Here is a 19,130-nt window from a genome sequence, read left to right as displayed (position 1 = left end):
ACCAGCAATTCATGTAATTGAAACCCTTCTGTAATTAAATATTCCATTTTTCTCTGAGCTGTGTCAGACACAGAAGTGTCACTGAGATTCAAATCCTTCATCTGCTACCCTTTTGCAAAGGTTCTCTGAGACCAATCCAATTCTTCTGACATCAGTCCTGTGACATTCCCTCTTCACAGGACAGAAGAGAAGTGTCTTGAGGTTTCTAGCTGCCACTTTCTCCCACTGCATGCTCAGACTTTAGCCTCCATTTCTAATTTGGTTGCCAACAAGATCCTCTCTAAAAGGGCTAAGAGAAAAAAACTTATGGAGGAGACTGGAAGACATGGTTATTCAGCATCCACCCCCATCTTTGCTGCTGTCTGCTCTATACCTCCATCTCTGTCTGCCTTACTTCTTTTCTTTCATCACACATTTGTCCAGCAGAGAAGGAGGGCATTTGTTAGGTGGAGGCCTAGTTTGTATTCCTGTCTTCTCTACTAGGTGCATCCATACTCTTAACGATTAATATGTAACAGTGAAACAACTCTGTAGTTTCACAAGCTCATCTCACAAAGGACTGAAGAAGTAGCTCAGTTGTTAACTCCCTTGGCTGTTACTAAACTCTTCCAGGCATCAATGAGAAAGAGACAAGAAAAGTCCTTGGGAATAGAAAATGTCTGGTCATAATTATAATGCCAGCCTAATCTGTCACATGAGAGTTCAAGACCAAAACTAAATGTTTGAACTCCCTCCTGAAAAAACGAGACCCAAGCTTATAAAGAAACTATTAAATCTCTACTACAAAATTAACTACAGAATCAGTGGACCATGTTAACAAACAGCAGCTAAAGAGTAAATTCAAAGAAAAGCATGTATCTCACTCCCCTTGAGTTGCTTTCCTTTTGCTTCTGTCTGTCTACATCAGTTAATGACCGCTCAAGAGCTTATCCCTCCAGCTGCCAAGATATCTCAAACCCAGAACCAATTCTTGCCTATAGCTGGCCAGCCGATCCACAGAAGGGTGGAAATCATCACAAATTTCAATCATGTGCAACTTGAAAGTGGTATCCTGTCTCAGCAGGATTACACCAGTTGCTCATTCATCTGGTAGTGTTTTTCTCATCCTGAGTGCTAGGAGTTGGAGAGGGGCAAGAGACCACAAGGCCATAAAGTTCACAGGAAATAGTAACAAAGGCTGTTGCCTTCTATCCAGAAGGCATCTAGTGATGCATCTAGTGATCTTTACATACATATCCAAAAATCATCTCTGCTACTGCAGCAAGTACAAGTAACTGCATTTATAAAGAGGGCTTTTATAAAGATTAAAAAAGTGAGAATGAAATTCCTTCCATGCAAGGTTGTTGTACACCATTACTAGTTCCACAGATGCATAGCAACTGCTAAATCCATGCAGGGTCTGATGCACCAGCTGCATCTGCACACTTGGCCCAAGCCAAGCTTCTGTTGTGTATGGGTGCCAACACTGCACCCACACTGCTTATTCTCCATAGCCTGATTCTCCAAGCTCTAATAGGAGAGCTGCAGGAAGTTTCCCTTACAGGTAAACAGGTGTTAACACCCTCCTTATATAAAGAAAGGCACGGGGCTTTGGGACTAGCTGTTTGTGTATTTACACCCTGGTTCATCAACCATAGTACTTAATTGCTTTTTCCAAATTAAAGCAGAGAAGAGAGACAAGTTCAGTTAATGAATAAACTGTTCCCATTGTTAATTAATCAGTGGCAGAATAATGATTCAGAATCAGAGCTCCACTGTTCTAGCCATACTCAAAAGGAGATCAGCTCACCTCCTCCCAAACACTTGAGAAAGGCAGCATTCAGAGGTTGCCTAGCAAGTGAGCCAACACAGGCTGTGCTACAGAGTGTGCTGCCACAAACGTCGTCTTGACGCACTCCCACTTCAGCTCCCTCGTCACCAGCTCTGGATATGTGCAAAAAAGGAGAATTTCCCAGGTAATCAGGGCCTTAAACAGCTAGGACTCAGTTTTGGCCCCAAGTCCTGGCACACCACTCAGATGGCGGAAAGCTGGTGTGCAGTGTTCCTGGTGTGACATGCATAATAAGCAAATCACTATCACAGCTACCATCCACACTTGTCACACTCTTCAAATGCTCTCAGGATTTAGCTTCATTTGTTGGAGCCATTAGAGTAGCCACAGTAGCTACTGCTGGATACATTCAGGGGTTCACTCTGAAGCTGTTACCCTGTGATTATTTATTAGAAAGAATTAGATAGAAACTTTTTCAAGAGGAAATTATATCAGACCTGAGACTACATGGTTAATAAGTAGTGAAGAGCAGCCAGGCAAATTGCCAGGCAAAAGTGGAAAGCATGTAACCAATGGAGAGGAACAGCTCGCCTTCATCACAGACAAACTGAGATGGCATCTGCTGTAGGTCTGCCAAGTGCCCGCATTTCCTTGCCTTGATTTCACCTGTGGCAGCACAGGCAGGAGAGCTGGCTGTGCACGTGGCCAGAACATTCTGCTTTGTTTGAGTACTCCGCAGTCCATTGACCTGGCGTTTTACAACGAACTCAAAGCACATTTATCCAGAACACTGGGAGACTGGGGGCTGGAGGGCTATTCCAAGAGCTGAACTGACAGAAGTTGATGTCCTCATCATTTATGGCTTAATCAGTTTAATCATTGTGTCACCAGGGCATTACAAAAATAACAACTAGCTTCCAGACTGGTCGATACATTTATAAGGTTTTTGTACATTGACCTTATAATACACAGCTGACTCTAATCTGCCCTGATGGAAGAAAATGGCATTTTATCACCAAAAAAAAAAAAAAAACAAACAAAAAAAAATCACACCAAAAAAAAACCAAGTTCTGGCATGGTATTACCACACTCCACAGAGACTAGCTAAACTAAAGTAAGCCCATAACAAGTGTACTAATTAGAGGATGAAAGAAATTAATATGAAGTAAAAAAAAAAACAGGAAATCAAATTTCCAGGGATATTTGCAAAGTTGTGGGTGTTTTCTGTGTGCAGTGAGACAGGGCTGAAACATGCACAAAAGCAAGGATCTTCTTTCCAGGTAGGCTTCAACAGACAGTTCAAATTTAAGTACTGTGAAGAGTGGCATGTGAGGAAACAGAGAAATTTGACGGAGAGGTGAACAAAGTTATTATTCAAGGAAAGAATGAGTGAGGAAAAACTTGTCACATGACCCAGCCAGTGGATGCTAAAGAAATTAAGGGCAGGGGTGATATGGGGGAATGAATTTTGGAAGTCTGATCTGAGGACCAAGTGCACAGTGACAGAGTTGAAAGCCTGGGACACAAGTGGATTAGATAGTAGTTTCTGAAGTAGCAACAGCAGGAAGTTTATGCAGGAAATAAGTAGCAGACAACTTTTTCAGAGACAAATATCCTGTTTTCCTACAAACTTTCCTAATTAAGAAAAAGAAAGAACCCAAATAAATCCCATATAACGAAATCATCGGATTATTTTTTTTTACTTTTTAAGTAAGCAAAACGTTCTTTTGACCTCTGTAAGAGGCATTAGTGGGTTTTAAAATAAGAAAAATTAACACCACATTTCCCACAACTGAGCTTGCACACCCCAAGAGTTTTACTGCCCACTCTGGTTTCCTGTGTTTTGTTAGTTGTGCTCCACATAAGAAACAATGAAAGCTTTTTTGTTGTTGTTGTTAAGAAACATCTTTCAATTGAGCTGTAAACCACTCCTGGTGTATGTGAGCATGGATGTGTGGGGGTGTGTGAGCAAGTTTGTGACAGAGGAAGAATGGATACATGTGTAATAGGGGAAAAATGAGAGCTAAGAAAGAAAAATCCAGTCTAGAGTGGAATTAAGCAGTTGTGAAACAGGATTATAACAAGATGAGGTTATTTTTGTGATTTTAGGCCAGTTGGGGAAGTGGGAAACCTAGAAATTCTCTCAGTTAATAGCAAGGCAATTCAGAGCTCATTAAATGCTCTTGGTTGTTCGGCTGTTTGTTTTAAATCTCCCAGCAACAACGGGGAGAAGATTTGCAAAAAAACTATAGGAGGGAAAAGCTCCATGGAGTTTAAAAAAAAAAAAAAAAGAAAAAGGAAAGAAAAGGAAAAAACTCTATCCATATGAATAAAAGCTCTCTCTGTGCTGGGCTTCTTTTAAAAAGATTTGCTCTTGTAGGTTTCTATATTGTAACAGCTGGGCTGCATTCTTTCACCATTCCTTCTTAAGCAAAAAACCCAGGGATTTTAGTGGGACCTGGTGCAGATTACAACAGCTCAGGGTAACTAATCAACTGCTGCTGGGTCAGAAAGAGAAGATCCGCTGCTGAAAAATGGCAGGAATTGTTCCCCTCTTTCAACTAAAGTGGTGCTGAGTACTGCTTCCTTCTGGCAGTTTCTGTGCTACAAATTTTTCTTTTAAAATCTTATTTACTTTTCCAGCAGTGATTCAGGCAGTTACTTAAGGTCCTGCAGCTAAATCAAATATTTAATTTTCATCTAGTGTCAGTGAAAGATAACAGAGCTCGGCAGGTACTCAGCATGCACAAATTGAGATTTCGATTACTACAAGTACTTCTGTGTTCTCAGATAGCCATAGATACAGTCCGTCCAGACAATGGGTAGTTAGTAGGAACCATTCTTCCTAAGAACCATTTTGTTCTGCTCCTTTCCCAAGGCTGCCAACAGAGCTAAGTGGTTCCTTGGGAAGCACACACTTGACTCCACTGGGCTGAATCCCACCACGTCACACAGCTGGCATTTGAAAACAATCTGCCCTCACTGCTGGGACAGCACAGGGCTGGAATACTTACCTACAGGTTAAGCAGTCAGCATTCCATTTCCAGTCCTGCAAAGCCATCCAATTACTCACCATGCAATTACTTGGTAGTCAGTAAATAAAATTCACATGATCAGAAAAATACTGCTTTGTTAAGGAAAGGAGGAACAGGATAAATAGAAAATTAGGGGGTTCTTTTCCAGTAGAGAAAAATATTAGTTTCAAAATTTGTATAGTTATTTCTTCTCCAGTTCAGGGATGTTTGTCTGGATCCATTTCTGGCCTTAAACTGCTAGGATGACTTACCATCTAAAAAAAGCCTCACATTCAGGCAATGTGTCTTAAGTCCTTTTCAATTAATTCAGCCTGCAGACTCCAGAAGCTGGGCCACCTCCGATTAGGTCTATGTGCTGTTAGCAACTGGCAATGTGTAAGGCAATAGAAGTATTATACAAAACCTTGGTAATGGCTGAATTCTGCCTGTTAACCTCAATATGTTTAACAAAATAAAATTGCTCAAGCCTAGCAAATCTATTGACTTTCTAAAGCTGGAAAGGACCCAAATTTACTTTCTCCTCAGTGCTTAAAGCCACTATTTCATAGACAACTGAAGTAATAATTAAAAGAAAATTGGCCCACTAGTACTACAGCCAGCTTTAATTCTATTGCCCATGCTAGATACAATGCAGAAAAGTCAAGTCCTCATTGTAAAAGATACATCAGGTTTAACACATACATTAGGTTTACATGGGAAAACCAAGTGGAATGCTCAGCTTTGGAATATGATGACCTATGAGTGCTTTCTACATGGCAGAGGGAGAAGTGGTGGTGCCACTTTCCTTCAGGTTCAGCTAGCTTTGGGGATCTGAAAATCTAGTTTAAGTTCAGATGGCTGTAAGATTATGTGGAAAGATTGGGTAGAAGGAGTGAAAGAAAAGTTTTATAAGGATGTGCTCCCAGTGATCTGATGGCAAAGTGATCACAGTGATCTGATAAAGCAAGAGAACTAGGCTCCAGAGTTTTTGCTCGGAACATGTACATAGGCCATGTAGACCACTTCCCTGGCTCAGCAGGTTGCCCCCAATCCCCTTTCTAGTAGTGCAGTGAGAAGTGCTTTAAAATGCACATAGGGAGATTCTTTAGATAGTCCACAGAGAGATTCTATAGATATATAGGTAGGTTTCTGGTGTATTTCTATTCTGATATTGGTTGTCCTAAAGAGCTAGGATTGTGCAACTGTACTTGCAACTCAGCTGAATGCATTTTAATTTCAGGATTTTTCTTATCATTTTCCATCTCAGCTTTCCTTTGTTTATATTTATCCTGCCTACACTCCTAAATATTTCCTTTCCCCTGACCCCTCTCTTCTTGGTATTCATGTCACACAATTTTTTCAGACTGTTAACATCTTTCTATTTCAGCATCGCAAAATTAAACCAGATTTAGAATCTTCTCTTATAAATCAAACACAACATGAACAACTAACACATCTCTTAAAGGTGACTCCTCTCACAGAGCTGGACTTGAGAGGCTGACAAACTCACAGCCTAGGACTTCACAAATTAGGTCAAACAACTGTAATTTCAGCTGTGCATTTCCTGCCTTTTTTCCCCACATAAAAACATACATTAATAAACTGATGCCAAGAAACTCCAAAGAGCAAATCACAGAGTTTAGCCAGCTGAAGAAAAGGCAGAACCTCAATTTGAACACACAAATCTGAAAGTGTTTTTACCCTTTGATTTTTCATCCTTTTTTTTGCATTGACAACAGAGGTGGAAAAAATCCCCTGTCTATGACAGATGCATGATATTATAGAAATTTACTTCTCTGCAAATATGAAAGCACTATATCAAAAGGGGAAGGGAGGAGATGTCTTTGCAGGTTCTAGCCAACTATTTCATATTTATCATGTAGACTCTTTGGATTAAGAAGCTGGCATGTCTCAAACATATCCTGCTTGCTTGAGTGCCATAGTATTGGAAAGAAACATTCAGAGCTTCATGTTTCTTCTGTATTACAATAGTATTACTTTCAAACCATGCATGGAGACCGATTACTTTGCCCCAGAGCTATTTGGCTCTCCAGGCTAAACAACTGCTCACTGTCTCAGAACAAGGACAGAAATTAAATGCTCAGCTGACTCTTTACAAATCTTGACTAAAGGCTGGAAAACAGCATGTCCACCCTTCAGCTTTCAAGGAGGTCTATGGGAAAATAATGTGGAGGAATAAAGGAAAGGCATAGGAATTACTTTGTAAGATAGTATGATTCTCTAATTGCTCAGGAATTAAGAGGTGAGATGTAATTATTCACTACAACGAATTCATTATTTAACCTTGACAAAATCCCTAGTGATTGATTCTGTGCTCAGGTTTTCCTGTACACATATTCAGAATATTAGCTAATGCAAAGCAAGTCACCCAGATTTTTAAAGGCCTTTAGGAACTCTCAAAGCTAGCAGCTATCTCTGAGAGTACTCCACTTTTTAGGAGGCAAAGCACTCATTTAACTGCTGTAGCCACATTACCAAATCTCCTCACACACAATTTCTAAGCTTAAGTACCATTTGCAAAGAAGTCATACCCCAGATAGGAGAGCCCTTTCCCACTATCTCATTGCTCCTTTGCAGCACAACTGTTGCAATAACCCTGAAGACAAAGCCAGGAAGTGTGTGATACACCCCGGGCCATAACCATCACAGATTTAAGCTGAAAACTTTTGAGGGCTGTCAGCCTGAAACAAGGGATGATAAACGGCTATCATCTTTGATGTGGTATATTTGCTTGAATGCCAAATGTTGTTTAAAGACTGTTATTTTAGGTGTCCTCGACAGGGCAGAATGGATCATCAGCACTGAAAGTACCAACCTATTTGACCTAAAAAAAAAAAAAAAAAAAGGTTCTCCTACAGAATGCAGTAGAAATAGGCTAGGGGAAAATGCATATGAAAAAAAATAAAAAATCCTCTCTTCTTTAAATTTCCTGGTCCCAGCCAGGAATTGTCTGGAATTGATTTGGTATAAGCAATAGGGCCTTTCAGATTTGAAAGAAACACAAAATATAAGCCCAAAAAATATTCAGTACCACCCCCTCTTCCTAAAGAATAGCCCAAGTATTTTTCAAGAGAGCATACCTTGCACTGTGTCCAGACCTTTATGCAAAAAAATACTAAAAAATAAAGCCTCTTCTTGTATGTCTCTGCAGAGGAGCTTCACAGGAAAGCTCTCAGCTAGAAGCTCTACTATAGGAATCAGAGTCCTTTTGTGCCTGCTGTGTCAGGGCAGTGTAAATTTACACCTGCCTCAGGTTTAATTTAACAATTAGTAATTATTTGGTAAATTAAGGAAGGTGGGAGAGTTTCCTCTCAAATAGCGCTATTATTAAATAAGAGAAAAACTGATTGCTAAATGAACTGAGCATGTTATTTCTGCCCTCTGGAGTGCCAAAAAGACTAGGGTAGGTTTGTAGAATTCTAGGCGTTTCATTTGCAAAGATGTCTTGAGTCTTCCATTCTCAACTTTGCTAATGCTGTAGTTGACATTTTGCTGTGAAAATCCACTTTCTTTCAAAATTTTCTTCTGTCTTGAAAATCATGACTGGCCCAGACACAAACAATAAGTCAAAGATCAAGTCTTTTCCAAGGCTGACCAGCATCAAGAAGCCTGTGTTCCTCTGTGGTGAGCTGCACAGCTCTACTTGGTCTAACAAAAACAACCCCAATCATTAGTATCTGAGGTTGTATTGTTTGTTCCAACTACTCATGCATCTTTTTACTTACCAAAACCAGCAGAAGATCAGGTCCAGGTCAATATAAAGCAGGTACTTTTTGCTGGCTAGGTATAAGCTCCACCTTATCTCTTAAGTAAAAAAAACTAGCAGCCCATAACTTTCCTGTACTGAAAACGGAATTCAGTTTTATGGGGAGAGCTTAAAGAGAGGGCATTCACTGAATGTCAAACCCCAGGGGAAGGCAAGGGTTTAACAGGTCTAATGAGATTTGCTTTGAATTTCTTCTGATCTGCATCCCAGCCAGTACATAAACAAGAAAAGGGACTGGTCCAGAGCCTGCTGCCATTCAAAGACAAGCAAGAAGCATTAACCTGTATTAAGGAAGACAAGAATAAGTCTAGAGGCTTTTTCTTAATTCCTGACATCTGAAACCAAGGTTCTTCTAACATAATTTCAAAATATTTTTGATTTTGGCTTAGTATCTGATGTAGCAATAAAGCAAAGCTCTCATATTTTGAATACTCAGAGAGCTCCCAAAATACTAATGGCAAAATCTTAGTCCCATTTATCCAAGTTCACAGAACTAGCATGTCAGCCTCTTCTGAGAATCTGATCATTATGAAATTAGCTGGATGGGAGCTGAACTCATTAGAAATTCAGCCCCTTAACATACAAAGAGCATGTGGTGCCTTTTCATGTGTGGATGTGCACATGTGTTTTAGGGTAAGGAGTAAAAGATAGTAATGTTTGAACATATTGTGTCAAGAATTAAAAGAACCCCAAAACATTGTAAGGCAGTTTCACAAGAGTCAGTTAAAAACTAGTCTGTAGGCCTTATAAACTGAGAGCCAACAAGACAAACAGCAGTGCTTTGTTCCCTATATGTGAACACAGGTTCTGATAGTACCATTTGGTTTTAAGTCGTAGGCTATACACTTGGTAAATCTTCCCTTCACTGGCAAATTGATGCACTGTTTCTCTAAGTTTGGGTCAGAGTTATGCCAATTCCACTGGATCTGACCCCTTTTCCACGCACAGCTCAGCACGTGCCACCCAGGCAGCACTCGACACTGCTTGTCAGCAGTTGTCCTCTGAGCATGTGCTACACAAGGGCTGCAAGAGCTAGTCCGTGTCTGAGCTTCACATGAAAGCCCAGAGTGCCAGGACTGCAGTTGTAATATGCAGGACTGAGTCCCTGCCTGGCAAGAGCAGGGCAAACGCAAGGAAGAAAACGAAGTTTGCGCAAACTATTACTTTGAAAGAGAGTGGGGAAATACCACTCCTCTTGTGCAAGCTTAACAGAAATTCAGCAGTGCCCAGGGTCACCGAGGCCTGCCTGGCAGCAGTCTCCAGACATGTGTTAGAAGATCTCTAGTGCAATACCAATTCAGACAGCACGGTTCCAACTGCTGGGCCGCTGATCATCTGACATCCTGCAGCTGCCAGTTATTCAGGAAAAAAAACCAAACCCAAACTCTTAGAAAAATGCCCAGGGATCAGAATGCTGCTGAAGCAACATGGCCTACCTGTGCCTTTTGCGTGAAAGGTAGAGATTCATAATTACATAAATGCATAAAGAACTGTCCAGGAATAACATCAGGCCTGGAAGAACAAGAACTAAAATAGGAATTATGTGGTGTTGCAAGAAATAAAAATTTATTTTAAAATAAAACAGTCATCAAAAGGAACAGCTACATTTCCCTTGCTTTCCTGAGTAATATTGAAGAGGTGGTGAAGAGGAAAGATTCTCATCTTTTATGGAAATAAGTCTGAAAATCTGAATTCTTATTGTAACTGTTACCAGTATCAACTAACACTCTACAAGTAACTTCCACAGCATAACAAGATATTCAGTGAGTATTTAGTATACATTGTTGTCTGAATTACCAGTTTCCTTCAAAGACCTACAGAGGCAACTTTAACATATATCTTTTTTTTTTTTCTTTAAACAGAAGATAGACCACAAAATGTCAGCTTTGTAAGCATCCCAAGCAAAAAAAAAACCCTCAATTATATTTGCAGATATCTATATACAAAAGACCAAGATAGAATGTTAGCTATTGATTTTGCCACCTGGGATCTTCAAAATCCTACAACTACTCTAAAACTTATTTATATGTAAGTGATCTTTAAAATAGATTCTTGGACTAGTCAGTGTGGTCTAAGGTTTAAAGGAAAGGGCTGAGAAACAGGAAATATGGGAGAATTGGGTTGGATGAAAGCCTGGATAAAGGCCTTTGGTTTGTTTGCATGATTCTTAGTTAATAACAAGGGAGATTGGGTGTCTCAAAAAATTCAAAAAAGGGAAAGAAACCTTTATCTAACAGGAAAAAAAAAAAAAAAACAACAAAACCAAGAACATTCATATGAAGGTAACTGAACTTGTAAATACTAATGGAAAGTAGTTACGTGTGTCATCACTTAGAAGTGGAATGGACAGAGCCCTAGGAACTGTTCTCCAGGGAATTCTCTCTAGAATAAGAGCATCATAGACTGTTAAGTGTTTTAAGGGACTGCAGAGATCATCTAGTCCCAAATGCCTCCGCCATGGGCAGGAACACCTCCCACTAGATCTAACGCAGCCTTGAATATTGCTGTGGTTGGGGCATCCACAGCCTCCCTGGGCAACATGTTTCACTGCTTTATAGTAAAGATTTTCTTCCTAACACTAGCCTAAATCTCCCCTCTTTCACTTTGCACCCATTGCTCCTTGTCCTATCACTACAGTCCCTGACAAAGAGTCCCTCTCCAACTTCCCTGTAGGCCCCTTCAGATAATGGAACACTGCTATGAGGTCTCTATGCAACCTTCTCTTTTCCTGGGTGAACAGCCCCAAATTTCTCAGTCTGTCTTCACAGGGTACGTGCTCCAGTCCTCTTACCACTTTCGTGACACTGCTCTGGACTTGCTCCAACAGGTCCATGTCCTTGCTATTGGAGGTACCAGAAATCTATGCAGCATTCCAGGGGGGGTCTCCCAAGAGCAGAGTAGAGGAGCAGAATCACCTCTGTCATCCTGCTGGTCATGCCTCTTTTGATGCAGCTCAGGACTGGTTTGGCTTTCTGGGCTGTGAGCACACATTGATGGCTCATGCTGAGTTTTTCATCAACCATCATCCCAAAGCCTTTTTCCACAGGCTTGCTCTCAATCACTTCTCTGCCCAGCCTGCAGGTTTGTCTCAGATTGCTGTCACCTAGTTGCAGGACCTTGCACTTTGCATTGTTGAACTTCATGAGGTTTGCATCTGCCCACCTCTCAAGCATATCAAGGTCCCTCTGGATGGCACCCCTTCCCTCCAGTGTGTCAACTGAGCTACTTGCCTTGGTGCTGTCAGCAAACTTACTGAGGGTGCACTCAATCCCACCAGAGATACTGAACAGCATTGGCCCCAGTACCACCCCCTGAGGGGCACTACTTGTCTCTGGTCTCTACATATATAAGGAGCCATTGACCACAAGTCTTTGTGTGAGGTAGCCAGCCAGTTCTTCATCCACCAAGTAGTCCTGTGTCAGTTTGCAAGAGGATGCCCAAGAAGGGTTGGACCTGTGACTGCAGCAGTGTTGGAACAATATGATAGAAAATCAATCAGCTGAGTGTTCTTGTCCTCTCACTGATACCAATCAATGACACACAAAAAAAAAAAAAATAAAAAAAAGCTGTACAAAATAATTTTAATTTATTATGGAAATATTAAAAACAGTTCTTTTACTGTTTTCTCAAACCTGCTCTTCTATGTGAGATAGTTATATGAGGTCTAATGGGTTCTGTACTGGTTAACCTACTTAGGGCACGTTTAGATATTGTTTTGTGTGTCTGTGTGTGCACAAAGGTCTGATCTTTTGACAAATGCTTGGAGTGCTGCCCACTATAAAGGCAATGATTTTTTTTTTTTAAGGAAACACTCCAAAGATTCAGGAATAAGTCTGCAGGAGTATGACATTCTATTATTTAAGATATGGAAAAGGGCTAATTTTTTTAAACATTCTGCTGTTACACTGCTGATACCAAGGCTGTATCTCTTCTTTTGTCCTTTCTTATGCTTATATTCCTCCTAAACTGCAGACCAACACAAACTCCAAGGCAAGAGTTTGAAGGCAAGAACAAGGCATTTGAAGGCAAGAACAAGGCAAGTAAAGCTATGACATTTTGATGCCATTTTGATACTGCCACTAAAAATTCATCTATTTTCTGCTTTTTTCTTATGTTTTTTTCTGAATTTTATCTCTGTGCTCAAACTTTAAAATTAATTTAAAACTCATTTAAAGGTTCAGACAAACTTTTTGCAAAAATAATAAAAATAATAAAATTGTTTACATCTCACTGAAATGCAATTATTTAATGCTAGATTACTAACCATGTCAGTATTGTTGATTAATCACTAAAATATTGTTGCTTAAACTCCAGACATTCTATTGATATATAGTTAAACTTATGATAATGTCAGATGAGTTTCCTGGAAATTTTGTTTAACAGCTTACTTGTCTTAACTTTGTCACAATTATCTAAATTTTTTCTTGTTTGAAATGTCAGTGTACAATGTCCTCCTTAAATATTACACTTGGAGTGTGTAGAGTGTAAAAACACACTTCTCAAAATATGTTCAGTTAGGGTAACAATCATGTGAGGCTGTAGGGTTCCTGTATACCTTTGGAGCTAGAGTTCATGGCTTCTCATGGAGACATTCACTTGCAGGATTTTCTTTAATTTCACTCATTCCTTCATATTCTGGCAAATTTGCCCATTTAGGGATGCAGGGAGAACACAGAAGAAAGAAAAAAAAAAAGTTAGTTTCAGCAAGATTCTACAGAAATAACTAGAGAGATACTCATAATGAGAGTTTGGCTGGCCACAGGGTTGATTTCACCCATGGCAAGAAAAATCTGAGAATAGAGACACACTATGTGGCACATACTTTCGTTTAACAGGCTCTGGCTTCTTATGCAATACTTCCTTTAAAGAAGTCATTCTCCATGTTCATCCTTATGATTAGAAAACTGATAAAGTCCTAGCCTATGGAAAGTACTATTACAATTTGCATTATGTGGTTGCTTTCTCTGAAAAAAATGCTCATCTGCAGGTATCCTACAGCTTACATGAGTGTTATTTTTCCTGAAGATTTCTACTTCAGCGGTTTTATGTACAATATATCAGGTGAAAAACATCACTCATGCTTGGTATGGCCATCTCCTGTTTGAGTATGATCATGTCTTCTTTTTTTACCATGGAAAAAATACCAGTCTGTGTGCCTCTTTGTGGATGTATCTCTATTCTTTACCACATTCTGAAAAAGCAGTGTAAAATATCTTGACATTTTCCACAAAAAAAAAAAAAAAAAAAAAAAAAGAAGAAGGAATAACAAAAAACCCAACAACTTTGGAAAGAGTTCATGGTTGGAATGTTTCTGGGGAAAAGAATTCACAGAAGATTATGTTTCAAAAGAGAGTGATGAATAATGGAAAGTATGAACTGTGAAGTCCTATTATATTGGTTGTATTTAGGTTAACCACATTTAATTTTTTTAAGCCCATAAATGCTTAAGAAATTTTAATTACATGATGGACTTATTTGTAAACTTACATACTACCCTGAAGGAAACACTGATTGTTGCATTCTGTTGTGACTCATGTGCATCTCTGGTTCAGGCTGCCAGGAGTCAGAAAACTAACTAAGTAGTATTTAGTGACTAAATTTCCAATAGAGTTATCCTCAGGACACTCCACTGCATTTCTTTTAACATACTAAGATGTGAAAAATAAAAAGAGGGTGATATAGAACAGCCTTTAAAAGTTTGAAACTTACCGCTGTTTTCTTTCATTCTGTTAAAAGTAAAAATTACATAGTCTAAGCACACTTACACTCTTAACAGGAATATCCTTTAGTTTTGTGGCCCACTATATTTAAAATAGGTATTTCAGCAAATGTACACAAAAACATTTAAGACAGTATGTGAAAGCCCTTTTCCTTGATAAAAATACTACTATTAGTTCTGAATTTTCCTTCAAGATTCAAGTATCACCAACTTCACACAAGAGTTCGTGTTCTCCAAATATCAGAAGTAAGCCGGCATGCATGCTACACCTTGATAATACCTCTATATATTTTTTTTCAAATTTAGTTCTTTATTGCATGTCAGTGAGAACATAAGTCTACAGTAAACTTGAAGCCACGTCAGAGTATTGCCATCTGTTTATTCTTCTATTGACAAGACAAAGAGAGGTTTAAGATACATTTAATTAGAGCATGATCAGTGATTAAATATATCATGAGTGACAACATATGGTAGTAGTCGCAATTAAAAAACCAGTTACTTGGGTTCCTATTTATCTGTCAAGTGAACTGGTTTTATCTGCTGATCATAAATGAATGTCAGATGTCACCTAATGGCTTTTTAATAGAAGGAAGCTTGACAAAATACTGGCAGATGGTATTCTGGGTAATGATCCAGACTGCAGTGATCTCAGTAATGACTTATCTGTTTACCTGGCCCCAAACAAAGAAAGGAGGAGAAGGGAGGGGCCACAGAAAGATTCAAATAGCCTGGGTTGCTTTGGCATTGTAAATGTTCAAATCACTGAAGCAGCACATTCACTTCTGTAGTGGGAGAAAACATGAAATTGATTAAAACAGTATAAACGCAACAGGAAGATCTTCCTCCTCCGCAGTCAGTTTGGGAATGGAAACTTACCTAGTTCTCATGGACTTTTTTTTTTCCTGTTGTTTGCTCTGAAGTGGTCAATTGAGGGGAAATGCTGTCCTTTAAAGAAAAACATCTTATCTCACCACTGGGCCACCCCGGCAGGCTTTTTCTCAAGGGGTGGTGATCCACTCCAAAACAGAGGCAATATCATTAAGGAATGCTGTAGAAGCCACACAGGACTGCTATGTGCCCTGAAAATCTTCCTTTTGCCTCACATTGACATGCATCATGATACAGGACAGTGATTATTTTTCTGCTTTCCTTAACAACTCACAGAAAAATCTCTAAGCAGCCATCATGAACTTTAATGAGTATCTCCTGACTTTGTCGTAGTTACGGTTTCTGAAACCTGAAAAAAATACTTGTGTCTTGTGAAATTCCTTCTCATATACTGAAAGTAATGAAGATTTTCATATGTAACTAAACATATAATAAGAAAACTGTTGCAAGCAACATCAAATAATAAGTCCCATTGGAATAAAAAACATCTGTTGAACTTTTCTGCTCTCCAACCTCACCTACTGTATACTTCCACTGTGGAAAATAGTGCTGGGAAACTTGTTGATCTGTTGACTTGGAAATATCCATCCCAGTAAAACCAGGATAACCTGAACTTCAGCTCAGCTCCAGTGTCACACAGAGTAAATTAAGAGGTCACTACAATCTACTCAGGAGGAGCTAGGTGTGATACTGGACTGTTTGCCCTGGTTTTGAACAACAGAGAAGCAGCGTTATACTGAGGTATACAGATGTTGGTGACAGGCAGGAGAAATATCCTGAGAAAATGGCTCCAATATTTACATGCACTTTCAGTCAGGCATCCAGTCTAGCTGTTATCAAATTAGTCTGTAGTAGAGATGTACTTCTGTTTTTCAGGTGCTTTGAGAAATACAGGTGACAAAGTTGTGTTATTTTCCATTAGGTGTGTTCAGTCTTTATGTGAACTACTGTGGACAGTTTTAGCACTGCTGTTCAGCCCACCTGTGAAGATCTGCAAGGATCACTTAAGAGACAATTTCTGCAGCTGGCAAAAATCTGCTGCTCCTTCCATAGCAGAATCAGCTACAAGATTTCCTTTCTCACGAAGCAAGTGATTTTCATTTCCAAATATAGTCTACCAATTTCTGATTTGGAAGGATTGGTCTAATTTCCTGTGAATCTCTGAGAAAACCTCAGAAAGATTTGTCTCATAAGACATCTGCTGAGGTCCAGTGTATGGGAGTCACTCTGCTCAGACCCTCACTCTGCGTGAGGCTGGAGCGTTGTGAGTTTTTACAAAAGCTTGGCAGACGTAGGGAAATACAAACTCTGATAGCTAGGGCTGAGCTGAAAACCTGTATGTTCACTCCCAGTCTGCAGAAAGCTATTTTATGTTCTTATAATCTGTCCAGAAAGCCAGTTTTAGCTCTTCAGGCTGGCATACAAAAAAATATGTTTGAGAACAAGCCCACATGCAGATGATGTTCACTGAGAATAAACAGAACAAAATACTGTATTCTCCCATATCTCAGTTGACCTTCTAACAACTGACATCCTGACACCATACTTGAAATGAAGACCTCAGCTATTATGTAGCCTTCAGTAAACTCCACAAAACCAAAGACTGAAATGGAGGAAACATCACAGTGATATGACAGGTTCAAGAAATATGGGAAATCATGTGCAGGAAGGATATAAGGAAAAAAGAATAGAGTTAAAAGACATTAAAACCTGATCAATTCCTAAAAAAGATAAGACTTTTAAGACAATTTCCCCTCCTATTACCTGCACACCTAATCAATACCTAAGTCACATTAGCTTTTCTATGGAAAACAAAAATATTGAAAACATGGGAAATACTGATTTTAAAAGAGCATTTTTCCTGTCTGCTACTTCTTTAATGTTATATAACAGGCACTTAGAGACAACTAAAACTTTTGATATATTCATGTTTCATATATATGACCTAAATTGGATTCTCTTTCTCTAGTCAAGTCACATAACAAGGCTTAAATATCCTTAGGCCTTTAGGATTTGAATAGGATGCCCATTCAATGTTTTTCCATTTCACATTAGCTCCCTAAGACATGTTCAAGATCATTGATTCCCTAACATGAATATTAGAAGTACACAGGCATATACAGTGAGTTGCCTTGTCTGTAATCGAGGTTTTTTAACCAAGATTTAGGTCCTTTGCTTGAAGACTATATTTGGAAAATGTTTATTCTGCCTCAGAAATCCTCTGTTAGAAAGTAAGATCTTGAGCAGTAGTCAATCATCTTGAGATACAGCTCCACAGATAATCTGTTTTCATTTTTGTTTGTTTCTACCATGGGCATCGCCTATTCCAGAAAAAAAACCAAAAAAACAAAAAAACAAAAAACAAAAAACAACCACAAAAAAACAAAAAAACAAAAAACCCACCACACTCTCACAAATATTTAAAGTATCCAGAGTGTAATTTTTGTTAACAGGTTATTTATTGATGTTTCTATTTTCTAATAAAACTGATATTTCATCACATCTGCCTTCATCTGATTTACACAGCTGTGAAATAAGAAGCAAGACCTGAAGGGCATTTTTATTTCTTCCAGAGTACTGAGTAGCTCCTTGTAGGAACAATTGATATAATGGTCATAATCACTAACAACCAGACTACAGGAAAATTCTCAAAACTCAAAATTCTCCTTTCAGTACTTTTGGGGGTTATTTTTGTGATGTGAGCTAGATAATCTAGAGAGAGTTATTTATTTGATTGTTTCAAGGGCTATAAAGTATACTGTAAATGAGCATTTCTGTTTGGGCAACTAGGATACAACCATTTTTCATGGTCTTCCTTTTGCAGATTTGTTTTGTTCTTTCTCACCTATATTCACAAGCAGTTTTTATATGCAGGGTCCTATAAAACTTACTGTAACAAAAGATGACAGAGAGAATTTCTAAAATACAATTAAATCACAAAGTGAATTTGTTTTAAAAGTTGCTGCACATTTTATTTTTTTTTTTCTTGTAGCAGCTATTCAGCTGTAGTTTTAATTTTATTTTTTATCTTTTGCCTGTACATTGAAATGGGAGTGTCATTTATAGCTCATGCATTCATAACCAATTTGCCTAGGTCTCATGTGCTGTATACAGCTTGGCATGCTTTTTCAAGTACTTTTTTTTTTTTTTTTTGAACACTGCAATTCTGTGCAAACTCAACTACTGTCCTTGTAGATCTCTGTTTCCCTCCCCTTTACCTTTCTTAAAAGTTGAAAGTAGTCAGATAGTAAATTAGCTCCACCACTTACAAGGAACTTTGCTTGCCTTGCTTAAGATCTAGGCAGGGTGGCATAAGCTTTTGTATTAAACATAGGTCTAAGTTTCCTTGGTCAAATGTCAAGATTCCACTGTGTATTAGCAATCAGAATAAAACACAGAAGAGGTGTATTTTCCATTATCGTTTATTATAATACAAGAAAAACAAATCTAGAAAGCACATTTCATGGAGCACCATATTGTAACAAAATTTTGCTGGCTCTCCTGCAGTGTATTTTTGACATTTAAACAATGACACACACAGTACACACAGGCACCTTCACCACGGTGATCTTATTGACAGACCCAAAGAGACTCCTCTTTCACATACAGCCACACTAAGGTGCACAGAGGAATGCCAGTGTGAGGGCATCTGAAAGCTAACTGAGTTAATCACTCTTTTGTTAGCGATCTTCATGAGCACAGAAGCCTCCTCTGTCTCACCCCAATCCCTCTTCACTGAAGACTCCAAGTTGGGCCCAACTGGTCATGGATTTGTCACAGACATGGTGTCGAGTTGTACAAAACTGGCCAATATTCCCTACCTGATTCCTCTTATTGCTTTGGTTATAGTATTGAATGAAAGTCTTAAAAACTCTTAAATCTATACTCCACATCACAGAAAAACCACTTTCACACATGCAGAGACATAACTTCCCTCCGCACACACCTGGA

This window comes from Vidua macroura, chromosome 6 (genome assembly GCF_024509145.1).
Source record: "Vidua macroura isolate BioBank_ID:100142 chromosome 6, ASM2450914v1, whole genome shotgun sequence".
NCBI classification, from domain to species: Eukaryota; Metazoa; Chordata; class Aves; order Passeriformes; family Viduidae; genus Vidua; species Vidua macroura.
This window is presented reverse-complemented; position numbering follows the sequence as displayed.